This window comes from Nothoprocta perdicaria, unplaced genomic scaffold (assembly GCF_003342845.1).
Source record: "Nothoprocta perdicaria isolate Ctin4 unplaced genomic scaffold, notPer1 scaffold_25, whole genome shotgun sequence".
Lineage (NCBI taxonomy): Eukaryota > Metazoa > Chordata > Aves > Tinamiformes > Tinamidae > Nothoprocta > Nothoprocta perdicaria.
This window is the reverse complement of record NW_020455477.1, coordinates 491,876-504,169: the sequence shown is the minus strand read 5'-3', so window position 1 is coordinate 504,169 and position 12,294 is coordinate 491,876. Positions and strand designations below refer to the sequence as shown.

The following is a 12,294-nucleotide window of genomic DNA, read 5'->3' as shown; positions in this document are numbered from 1 at the left end:
GAAATGCAAAATAATTTTTTTCTGGACTACATTTTCCACTGCCCACAGTACTTGTTTTACTTGATTTTTTTTTAGTATAATTAACAGAAATTTCTAAACATCAAGAAGAATTCAGCTAACATCTAAACATCCATTAACATCACTGGTACAGGTACAAATACTGTGATTTATTAGCTGTATTTGCTAGTACTGGCATTTCAGCTGAGCAACGTCTTGTTCAACATATGTTCTACAGAAGCTGAGGACAGCACTGAGCCGTGCTGAGATTTTATTTCCCTTGTAGGTATCTATATTCAGTAGAATCAAAATAGCTCAAAGCATAAGGCATATAAACAGATAATCTGAACACTATACAAGTGACCTAAACCATGAAATGATTTACTGTTGTGAGTTATTTATGTTAATATTAGGCTTGCCCCTGGAGAATGGGTGGAACCCTGTTTGCAGCCAGAAGAAGCCAAAAGGATATGAGCTCACAAAAGGAACATGTAGAGACGTTTAGCTACCCAGGCCCGATACGTAAAATTGACCTACTGCAATGACTGTAATACTTTGTATAATCAAAACCTATGTGCTTTATTTTTTAAGGTATATGAAAGTATCTTATAGAAGAATGAACATCTTGGATTCTCACCAGAGGAAGCTAGATTTAAAGAGGAGGAAGTGTTGTGTGTGAAGACTGCAGAGGAGGTATGATTTAAGAAATGACAAATCCAGTGCTTTCCTTTTATTTTACTTGCTGGAAAGAAGTAGGAAGTTGGAGTTTTTACTTCCAGTGGAAGTGATTACTGCTTCCTGGTACTACCTGTGTAACAACTGTGTCAGTCAGAGACCGAAGTTCATGTTCTTACTTTCTCCTCCCTAACTACTGGGAAGGAGTATATTGCCTGCCTTACTGTTAGTCCTTTTATATTCTGCCCTTTTGCTTTTGACCATATTGCTTCACCTGTATAAAATCCCGACTCTGCTGCTGTTTGTGTGCAAAAGTTGCAATGGCAACATCCTACCCTTGGTACTGATGAGTCCAGGCTCCAATGGGGTGGTCGAGACATGGGTACGAGCTACTTCCAGAAATAAGCAAGCCACGTGGCTGAAGTTAACTCCACAAGACTTTCCTAAAGCCACACAGGAAATCTATGACAGATCCCAGAATAAATCCCAGATTTCCTGCCTCTTACACTTGCGCTTTAACTACAAGGCCTACAGTTTCATAGCTAAGGGAAGTGTTGTCCAACAATGTCTTTCTAGTGCACTGATGCTTCAACTGCCTGTGCTAGTTGCTGTCATATATTACACTGTGGACAGTTCAGCCCCACCTCCATTTGTTTTCTGGGTTTGTGGAGTCTGCTTGCATGGTGTGCATGCAGTGGATGGTGTTAAGGCCAAGGGCCAGTACTGTTCAGAGCCTAAGCAAATAGGCTCTGAAATAATAATAATAAAAAATAATAAATTATTATTATTATTATTATTATTAAAGCAGGTATTCTGAGTTCATGAGAGACTGCTTACAGACACAGATAATTTAACATCTGAATTTCTCTCCAAAATCATCTACTCATATTTCTTCTAATCTAAATAGATTTAAGAGGGGTCATTTTGGTATGGATCAACTGATAAATGTCTGTACTAATATAACACATTTTTAYAGAGTTGCATTGTTTGAGTCAAATAGATTTGTTATGCATGTGTAGCCTTGTACTTTGGAAAACTTATGTGTTTTGCATCACCTGTCATTCTTGAGCATCAGTCCTCTAATGGGTTGTAAGGAAACAGATGCAGCAGCATCAAAGGGAAGTAATTCATTGGGGCTCTATAACTGAATGAGATGCTGTTAATTTCTTATGGAATTTTACTACATCTTGATAAACGGAAACTAGAGGTATTCAGGATATTTATTAGGTGTCTCAAGTAGTCATACATTCAGATGTACTGCTGAATATCCAGTCTTTTTAAGGTACTCTGCTACATTAAACTTTAGTAGTTTTCATTCTACGTTGCTCAGTTTGCCCTCATATGGTTCTTCTTTAGGTAACATTACCTGCACAGACAGCAGTTGAAGCAATTATYGTCAGCTAGTCTTGACAGCATTTCTATTGCAGTGCTGCTGTGGAATTTTATTCTATCATCTTCTTTTCTAAATTGTAACTGAATAATGGAGCAGAAACATGGRAACCAATGGGCTTTGCTATCACCTTCTTCTGTATTTAAATTATGACTTCTAGATAGGTTATTAAATGTGTAATTTTTTTAACTGCCAAACCATTATAGACTCCAGTAGAAAACTCTCAAAGCAGAAAACTGTATATTCTTGCTCTACTGATGAAAAATGAACACCAGAATGTTTTTAGGTATAAGCATTATCTCTTCCTTTTCCTTTCCCTTTTCCCTTTCCTTTCCCTTTCCCTCTCCTTTCCTTTCTTCTAAGAAAGTTGTCCATTGTCACAAATGATATCTGTCTTTAGAATAAAGATTTAAAATTCTCTTTCTGCTCAGTGATGTCAAGGTCAGTATTGTTACTGAATTTGATGAGAGGAAGACCAGGCTCTGGAAGCTCCGTTTTAGCAAGGTTACTTAGGTATGTAGGGAATTTGAGTACATATAGGCCACTTGAAGTGATGGTAACGTACACAAGATTAAAGTTGCACATGTATCTAAGTTGCAGTCAATGGATACTTAACACAAAATGGTAGGTAAAACCTTTCTGGAAAAAAATACTGCTTAATTGACACTGTTGAGCTTAAAATAAACAGAAACATGAAACAGCTGTAGCTTCTAAAAACAGTTTATTTTTAACAAACTAGCTTTCTGCCCTTCTCTGATGATTTTAAATCCCTAGTGCTGTGAAGCCAGATTGACATGATACTAGTACACACATTTTAGAGTGTCTAAGTGAGAACAGCATCACACAGCTGTTGGATTCTGGAGATAAGTGGCATGTTGAAGACTCACTTTTTCAGTTAATGTCGCTAAAACTGGGCACTAAACAAAGGCTTCACTGACAGAGAAACCTGAGCAGCCCTCTGAGGAAGACTCTGAGAGGACCCAGGGCTGCAGACTTACTATTGCTAAACCACAGTGTATGATAAGCAGAAGTTTTGTAGACATTCTACCTGTCACCTCTTGATTGGTGCTTAATACTGATTACAGCGTGCTATTCGTGGTGTCCACAGCGGGTAATCGTTTGCAACATGTGTCAACCAGAAACTAATCTTTGAAATATTTTTCCAAAGTCGTGTTATTTCTCAGGTGAGGGTGTTAGACTATCAGAGAGATCAATCTGAACCCTGATAGACATGGAAATGACAGATTTATTCTTTCACTTGTATTAGGGTTGCATCTAAACCATTATTCTTGACTAGATGCTCAGGTACAAATCCAGAGCGTATAGTTCTGTACACTGAAGAGCTCTGACACCAAAGGTCTAGATAGTTGCCCCTCTAGTCTCTCACTTAGTTTAAAAATATTCTATGCCTCCATAGCTGCAAATTTTTTTCTTAAAATTGTAGTCCCTTGTAAATCCAAAGTAATATGATTATTGATTTATGTCCTTATTTTTGTTGCAATTAAAACATGTTAAACAGCATATAAAACAGCTTGGGTTACACTGTTGCTTTTTTTTTGCATACAGTACTCCACATTTAGTCTAATTTGTTTCAGTGGTTCAATCTGTTTAAGGAAATTGCCTGCAACATTGTTGCTACCATAAAGCATTAGGCTTTTTTTTTTCTATTGTTGTTTTTAGTAAGTCTGATTTCTTCCTAAAGACCAGCTGTTGTGTACTCAGACAATCTTAGTTCAAAGGCATAATCAACAAAAGTCATAGATCTGCAGTCAGAAAGCCGTTTAGTTCTATGAGGCTCTTTACTGTCTGCAGAATTAGAAATATCCCTGATAACAGCTGGGTGCAGCTGGAGGGTTCCACAGCCACGTTTTATTTCTACACCTCATTACAGCTTTTGGTTTCTATCTTTTCCCCTCCCAGTTGGTATAACTGAGATGGGTTTTTTTTTTTTTTTTTCAGTTTGATTTCCCAAATGAAACTACCCTAAGATCTTTTCAGGATTAAAGATGGGAATATAACTGACATGTAGCCATATGCACTTTGCAAATAATATGTAAAAATAAAAAAGAGAGAAAGTTGAATATTATTTGCTTTTCATAGGAATAAAGGGATACAAATAAGATACAAAAGGGATATATAGAGTCACAAATAAAGTATTAATAATACATAACATAAATCAGCGTGAAGTAAGATGATGATAATTATGTAATCAACAAGGTTTTACACAAGCCCAGGAGTTGGCTTTTATATGTGCAGTGAGGAAYGTACACCTTAAATAAGAAGTAAAACAGTTGCAGTCATAAGACACCAGCTAGTCAGCCCATACAGTGGGATGGTCATTCTCAATTTATACAGAATTTAAATGGCCATTTTTAACCTAATACACCTCTCTCCTTACAGTACATTCAGTCATTTGCGTGTCTGCTTTAGAGATCAAGTTAGGTACTTGTTTTAGCACTTTTCTGATTTGCAGGGGCAATTTTGGCAGGCAAAGCAGAGCCAGTTTGATACAGGATTTTGTRGTAAGAGTTTGTCCATCCATACACTGCAGCAGGACATTTCCTGGGTAGCTGTATACCCGAATATACACCAGCTTCACAAATACATCAGGGACCAGAGAGTTAGCTCTGATAAAACTGCTCCATTTTATAAGCAGGATATATTTTCCCGTTTGTAGAGCTATTTTGGAAGAAGACCAGTTTACTAGGTAAGAATTCTGTCTTCTGCAGGTGGTGAGATCTGTGAGGTGCTAGTTGTGGTATATTTGGCTTCAAGAAGGGAGGCAGGATGTGAGGACTACAGCTATGGTGTTTTATCAAAAAGCCTGATAGTCTGTCTACCTACTGCTGGAGGTTACTGGTTTGTGATTCCGTTTGTGTGTCAGCACTTGCACTTCAGGATTTTCAAGGCCTTAACAGTGTAAACTCTATGGAATCTGGTCTGCAGAGATATTCCCCCCAAATAATACGTTCATTTTTTTGATCTCTGTAAAGCAATCATCAGAAGCTGTCAGGTAGGATTTATTTTCCTCAAATGAATATAACTTACTCAAATACTAACATGTAGTAGCTAAGTCCTCTAATTAGAGATTGTTTTGGTTTATTTTGTCTAAATCCTATTTTTTGATGAAGTATTAATCATAGCAATTAAAATATTGTATAAGAGTTTGTCATTAAACTATATGTATTCAATTCCTTAGCTCATAATAATAATAAATGTATTAATATTTGGAAATGAAAATAAATAATTCTCTTCCTAGAATAATTTTTTACTATTGTGCTTTCTGGACATAGTTAACTACCTTTGCAGAAAGTGAGAAGAAAAAGCAGGTGTAAAAAGTAGCAGTAAATAATCAAAAAAAACCCACACTATTAAGGTTGCCAGCTGTATCCTCAAATCCTTTAGGCAGGCAACAGAAGACCATTTTACTTGCAGAACTTTTCTCAGGCCTGGACCCTTGTCAGTCTTCGGAAGTAGGATTCCTTATATTTATTTGAGATGGGTAGGAGGAAATCTGTTTTTCTTCCTATTCACAGCTTTAAAAGAAGTTCTGTGTTGCTTGAACAGACGCTTAGGCATCACCAAAGGCATTTTTAGTTTCATTCCCCTGGATGTTTTCTTATGGTAGTATCTGTTGATTCTAGCAGACTGAAACCCTTTTTTACAAATCCTTCTGGAGTTTTCTTGGTTGGGAACAGGAATCCAGTATTTGTGCAGACTCCAAACCCAGTATTCACAGGGAGTTCACCTAGCCATGGCATCAGCATGAGGAACTGTTCTGAATGACTCTCCTGTGACTGGAAGGGTCAGCCCTTCGTGCTGCTCCTGCCCTTATGTGTGCTCTGTCATTAGTTTCTCCCCCTTGGTGTGAAGGGGAAACTACATCAGAAGCAAAGGAGAAATTGAGTTTCTCAAAGCTATTAAAAAGTTATTTTTGAAAGGTATCTTCCCCTCTGTGGTCACCGCTTTCCCTTGCTATGGATGGCCTATATACAGCATCTCCTTTCTTCAAGCTTCGAGAATAATGAAAAGAGCAGGGCATATTTGCTGAGTCAGCTGCTGCTTTATTATAAAACCAACTGGAGGGAAAATAAAGTAAAAATACCCTCGTGGAGAGAGTTCACTACAGAGTCAGTTCAATAAAACTTGTGCTTCTCAGTTCTGGCAAAGCTTTTGGACATTTCAAAGGGCTTGATAAACAGCAATAGCCTTGTCTCCCACACATTAAAGCTTCATCAACGGCATTATATGAAAAGAAGAAAAGCCTGGCAGCACAGCAAAGCAAAGGGTAAGGTGTTCCTTGGATGGGTCAAGGTGCTCTAAGTTCCTCTTGCTTCACTGAAATAACAGCATTTTTTTCTGGCAGCAGAACATCTGTAAGCTCCGTCTGTGTCGAAGAAGCACATCTGTTCACAGTTATGGGTCAGTACCCATACAGGAAGCAGAGCTGTACTGCACTTAGGAAAGAGATGTTGGATCATAGCTCGCAGAAAGCATTTTAAAAATTCTTCTGTCATTATTGAAAAGACAGGAGGATAAAATGAATGTAGATTAAAGAGTTAAAAAAAAAGCTTTCAACTTGATAAGCATCTAGATACAGTTATAGGCAAAATATTAAAGTTTTCATTTAATGCTTTTTTTTAATGATACAATTAGAAGCCCTGGTTCTAAACCATACTGAAGAATAAAATTCCCACCAATAATGCAGCAAAGCATATGATGAACCTACTGGGCTATCTGATGATGTGGAGTTCACAGGTTAACACAGACTTAATGCCTGTCCTGCCAACTCAGAGCTGTTACCAGGGTTTCCTCTTTCCTTCTCCGTTAGCTTCTTGGGAATACTGGTAACTTTCTGGGAGGAATCCTGAAGCTTACAGCATCTAATATGCAATAAAATTAAAACCCATTTACTGTTGCTGGAGGGGGCCTTTCAAGAAGCATACCTTGTGTGGATCTCTTCCTTCTGAAAAATTATTTTGAGGCAACGAATACCTTATTTGTATGTAGTTCTGTGCAGATGCGGGTGGCTGATTACAATATGTGCCTAGAAGCCTCCAAGTCTGCTTAGGCAGGGAAGTTAAAAAATCTTAGAGAGAGACCAGCAGCACCAAAACTTTATGTCCTCTTGCAAGGAGGACCTATTAAAAGGTCACTAAAAACCTAAGCAGATATTTAGCGACTTCATAGCATCATCTCATGACTTAGTTATAATGAACTAATGGGCCTAGACTAAGCTTTATTTATTTCAAACTAAAGTACAGCTTTTATTTTTTCTCGTTTATTTTTTGCTTGTTCGTTTGCTTTGTTGTTGTTCCCTGGGTTGGTCTTTCATGATAACCTTTATTAGGAAACTGTTCTTCATCTTTCCCTTAACCCAGCTAATGCAGCTCAATTTTATTGGTGAAAGTTAGAGTATCAGCTGATAACATTGAAGTGTGATTATAGAATGGCCCACTATGCAGCTGTTGGAAGCACACATCAAAGAGTGCATTAATCTTTCATTAGAAAGGAAATTACATTTCCATTTTCCCTCTTTCTCAAAGAAGAAGCTCTTTAGCATTTAGAAATACTCAGAAATACTCTGCTCTTTTTTTTTTTTTTTTTTTTTTTTTAAATTCTTGATATTTCACTGACGTACCCCTCGAGAAAGGGCCCTTCTGGAAAATAGTTTCTAACTCAACAAAAGTTGTGCTTACCAAGGCAAATTAATCTAATCCTTCACTCTTAATTGATACAGTAACTCTAGTAACAAGAAATACTCACCATGACATTGTACATGTTCATTTCTGTGGGCAGGAAATGCCATAAAACTTTTAAAACTAATGTATAAAATATGACTAGGAAATAAAAGTGTCCAATATTATTTAAATAAAGACACTTGGGAGGTTTCTAACGTGCTCATCTCTGGCTTTACTCSCTTCTAATTGCAGTTAATAAAAATCCACCCTGTGAAGTTTTAAGGGTAATAATGTCTTTGAGGAGCAAGTTACAGCTGAACCTCTCGCTCCTGAGATATACTGCCCCACAGTGAAAACGTGTTTCTTTGTAACAGGAATTCTTTGTCTGAATCGTCTGTCCACTGGCCAACCACATGTTCAGTGAAACAAATTGCTGATCAGGTCCAGGAGAGATTTTTGGGAGTCCCTAATCGGTTTAAGCATTTAGAGCAGAAGTGATGCARCCAGCGGTGATGCGGTCACCTCAGTCATCAGGTCATGGTTTTGAGGAATGAAATGGGCTCATTTTTATGGCTATGAAAACAATGCTTAACAAGCAAGAGGTACAAAATATCAGTTGCTTGTTATTTTAATATGGTTCACAAGACCTTCCAGACCAAAAGAGAAAGGAAAATTGCTTTATATTTTCAGAAAGTGGCAGCCACTCCTAATCATCTCCAGTGACGGGGAGAAGGGAGTTCTTGAGATTACCCCGACAGTGAAAATAAAAGGGTTATTTCAAAGCAGTTCACGGATGTTATTCCCCTATTGCAATTTGCAGTTTATTCTCTCATTGCAATTTGCAGTTGATACCACACTCCTATCTGCACTTCCACTTGCACAGAGGTTATTGGATAGTACTACAGGATCTGTAGAGCACTTAGCAAAAGTCATTGCTCTGCATATGCACTTTCTCAATAAGCTCTATGCAGTCAGAAGTGTGTGGTCTCCTTGTGCTCATCCACTTACAGCTTAATCTCCTGTTCCTTAAAGATCTGTCATAGGCAGTTTTTATATATAAAAACAACAAATAACCAGGAAGAGTAGACCTCACCATAAAGAGAACAGGTCAGAGCAAACACATGGTTTGTATCCTTCCTGATTTCTGAATGAAATCCAGACAAATGTCTGGCAAATTTAGACTGAAGTGTATTGTAGAGTTGCTTTGCTTTTTATGCTTATGTTAGAAAATCAGGTCTCACTATTTCATTTTATCTAAGGCAGGTACAAGTTAGCTGTATCATGACATTGGGTGAAAGAAGTGAAAACAAATTTAAGCAAAGATCATTCTCAGCTTCCTCCTCCTCCATGTAGGAAAAACRAATCCAGAAAGGTCAGACTGTAGGGAGGTGCTAAAAAGCAATGGCAGGAACAATAATTGTATTATTATATTTGCAAAACTCTGAGGCTTAAACATCGAGATTATTAGTATTTCTGAGTAGAGAGCAAGCAGTAAAAATTCAACTCTTAATGACTTCTGAGCATTTTAAAAGATGAACAAACCTTACTCTTTCTAARCGAGCTTCAAAAATTAACCGAAAAATTAACATTTGTTATTGCTAACCTGTCACTGCTAAACAATTTAAACATTCATTCATATACATTTAAAGACAAGCCAGTAGTTTAATGAGTCTTCTTCTAGGTGTTCCATTATATATCAATGCAAAATTTGTGTTGCCTTCCTTTCCATTGGGGATTAATTCTACAAAAAAAAAAAAAAAAAAATGCACCCAAGACCAATATTTACTCAACTGCATGAAAAAAATTCAAACATTTTATAAAATATTTGAACATTGGCAGTTTTTCTGTATAAAGGTTTGAGTACATTCAAAGTACATAAATAGMATAAAATAAACAGTTTTTATAGTAAGACATGGTATAAAACTAGTAAGGTATAAAACTTGCAACTAGTTAAGTATTTTCCAAGTAAATACTAGCAGTTTATTGTTTATGTACAATTGAAATAGTGAGAGCAGAGGTTTCAGTTGCTAATAAAATTCTAAATGCAGCACAGTGGGATGGGAGATTTTCTGTGATGTGTTCCACTGTGTTTCCTCTGTTCTGCTGTTTTCATGAACTTGATCAAACAAATCTTAAAAATATTTTATGACAAAAYGCTGGCTTCAGACAGCACTTTTCAGAGACCTTTTCAGAGACCTTTTAGTAAGCAAACCCACTGATGACTTTAGTTGTATACATATATATGGAATACTAGCTTGCCTTGAATCCCATGCTCCCTTGGCTTTGCTGTTAGATGTAACACACCATAAACCTCACCCCTGCAGGACAGCCCATTTGAGCACGCCTGCTTTGTGTGGGTTACTTGAAGTCATCATGAATTCAGAAATGAAAGCTGGCCTGGTGTTAGTCATTGGCAAGAAATGACTTCAGCCCCTTCTCCTATTCTGCAACTTTCCACCAACTTTCTCCATTTTAGTGCTTGGAGAGCTAAGATACAGAGAGACTTTGAAAGTGGACATAGTTGTATTTCCATAATTCCAACTGTTGTTTTGTTGTCGTTTGTCTACATTAAAACTATGAAAAGYACCATAGAAACAGAGGCTTTCCAAAGAGAATATTATATCGTTTGTTGGGCAGAGTTAACAAGACTACAGCAATCTAGAGAACAATATGAAAGACAAATGAGTTGGACTTTTTTATGAGAGGTACAGAAACACAAGCATAACAAACGTGTTTTATTGTAATTATCTTTATGACACATTTAGTAATTGTAGAAATACAGAAAATAGTTCTGTTATATTTTGCTGTCTACAAATTGACTTACAATGTGCTTTCTCTGTYAACATAATTTTCGGTAAAATGCTGAATGTGACATCCCTGCAGTAAATTAGACACACTGTTCATAGTATTGAACATTGTGAATCAGACTGAAGGAGTTCCCACATCCCGTGTAGTTAGAATCACCTTATTATAACGTCAGAGAGCTTGAGATATTTAAAAATGTTTTCATTTTTGTCTGTCAGTGAGTATATGTTCTGGCTTGCAGAAGATACCAAAATATCTCAACATCATTATGGGCTCTAGCAGGTACAACAAATGAATGTTGTAAAATCAAGTGTTTGCACCAAAATACTCGGAGCAGATAAATCTTCATGCTTTATTTCTTATGCACCTGGCCTGTGGTAACAGGTACTGCCAGACTGCCAGTAGGAGCTTTACTGAGTGAACATTGGCCTAAGTGCCTGGCAGAGCAAAGGTGTGGAAAGCATGAGGGAAATCATGATGGAAATAGTGGGGGAAATCAGTCAGAAAATGGGGGCAGGAACTTTCACATGCATGAACTGCACTCCCAAGTGACTTGTATGAGGTTAAAACATGAAATGAAGAAATCTGTAAAGATTCTGTAAAGATTTCATTTCTGTAAAGAAATGAAGAAATCTGTAAAGAATCTGTAAAGATTTCTTCAGTGGATTTGATAGTGCATGGAAAAGAAAGCAAGCAGTAAAGTTCAGTACAGAGTTAAAACACTGTAGGTGATGATTTATATTGGTTGCTTGAGGTTGGACAAAAGTATATGATTGTTTTATTGAATGTTAGGAGTTTTCCCAGAGAAACTCTGCTGTTTTTGTGGATAAGTGTACAGCTGACCAGTTGCTTTTAACTCTAACAAATTATTCTGTTGATTGATAGCTCAGTTAATTTTAAAAGTAGCCTTCTTGCTGCAAATGCAGCTGTGAATTCTAATCAACTGAAGCAATTAACTGCTATCTCTGTGGCTGCAGAGGAGCCAACTGGGGAACCAAATGTACTGAGAATGGGCTGTTGCAGATAACTGGGAAGAGGGAATTCATGCCTAACATTTACTCCCTGTAACATTCCATCAGATTCCCTTAATTTGCAATATTTAGTAACTTGATTTGTCTCTGTATGACTTGATCAAGCTTTCTAGTTTCACTATGTTCAGTTATTTAGTTTTGCAATAAATAAGTGAATTGAGCAGGGAATATTATATTCCCTTATATTATACTTACATATAGTGAATCCCTTGCACATTAATAGACTGGATGCAGTTTAAATGCTTTACTCTGCATCCGGAGTGGGATTTTAAAGGCAATCTGCAACAAGGTTCACTGAATACAAGCTGAATACAAGGAAAAGACTAGTTAGTGATGAAGTGACAGGACAGCAGCTTTTAAAAAGCTTTTGTTCTCTATGCTAGAAAAGCTTCTAAAGCTTTTGTTTTCTGTGAGGGAGAGAAAAAAAGGCCTGACCACGTGTGGTCATTATAGATCCCTTGGCACTCTTTACAAATGCAAGGGTGTTAACCCTAGTGTCCTGGCTAAAATCCAGCTTGGCTAATTATAACCTGCTAATATAAGTTCCTCCTGTAGCTTCAGCTGGTTATGATATTCTTTGTTTCCTGTTCTAGACTTTGAAACTGTGGCCATACCTGCCCCCTTCCTTCCTTCCTTCCTTCCTTCCTTCCTTCCTTCCTTCCTTCCTTCCTTCCTTCCTTCCTTCCTTCCTTCCTTCCTTCCTTCCTTCCTTCCT

General features: G+C 37.2%; 1 long non-coding RNA gene across 1 annotated transcript in view; it reads left to right on the top strand.

Moving 5' to 3' along the window:
* The first annotated feature begins 596 nt into the window (after positions 1-596).
* LOC112947926 overlaps positions 597-12,294 on the top strand; it is a 118,958-nt gene continuing 107,260 nt past the window's right edge. The window contains exon 1 of the long non-coding RNA XR_003249504.1: positions 597-690. This is a non-coding gene — a long non-coding RNA (uncharacterized LOC112947926). The remainder of the gene's footprint in view (positions 691-12,294) is intronic.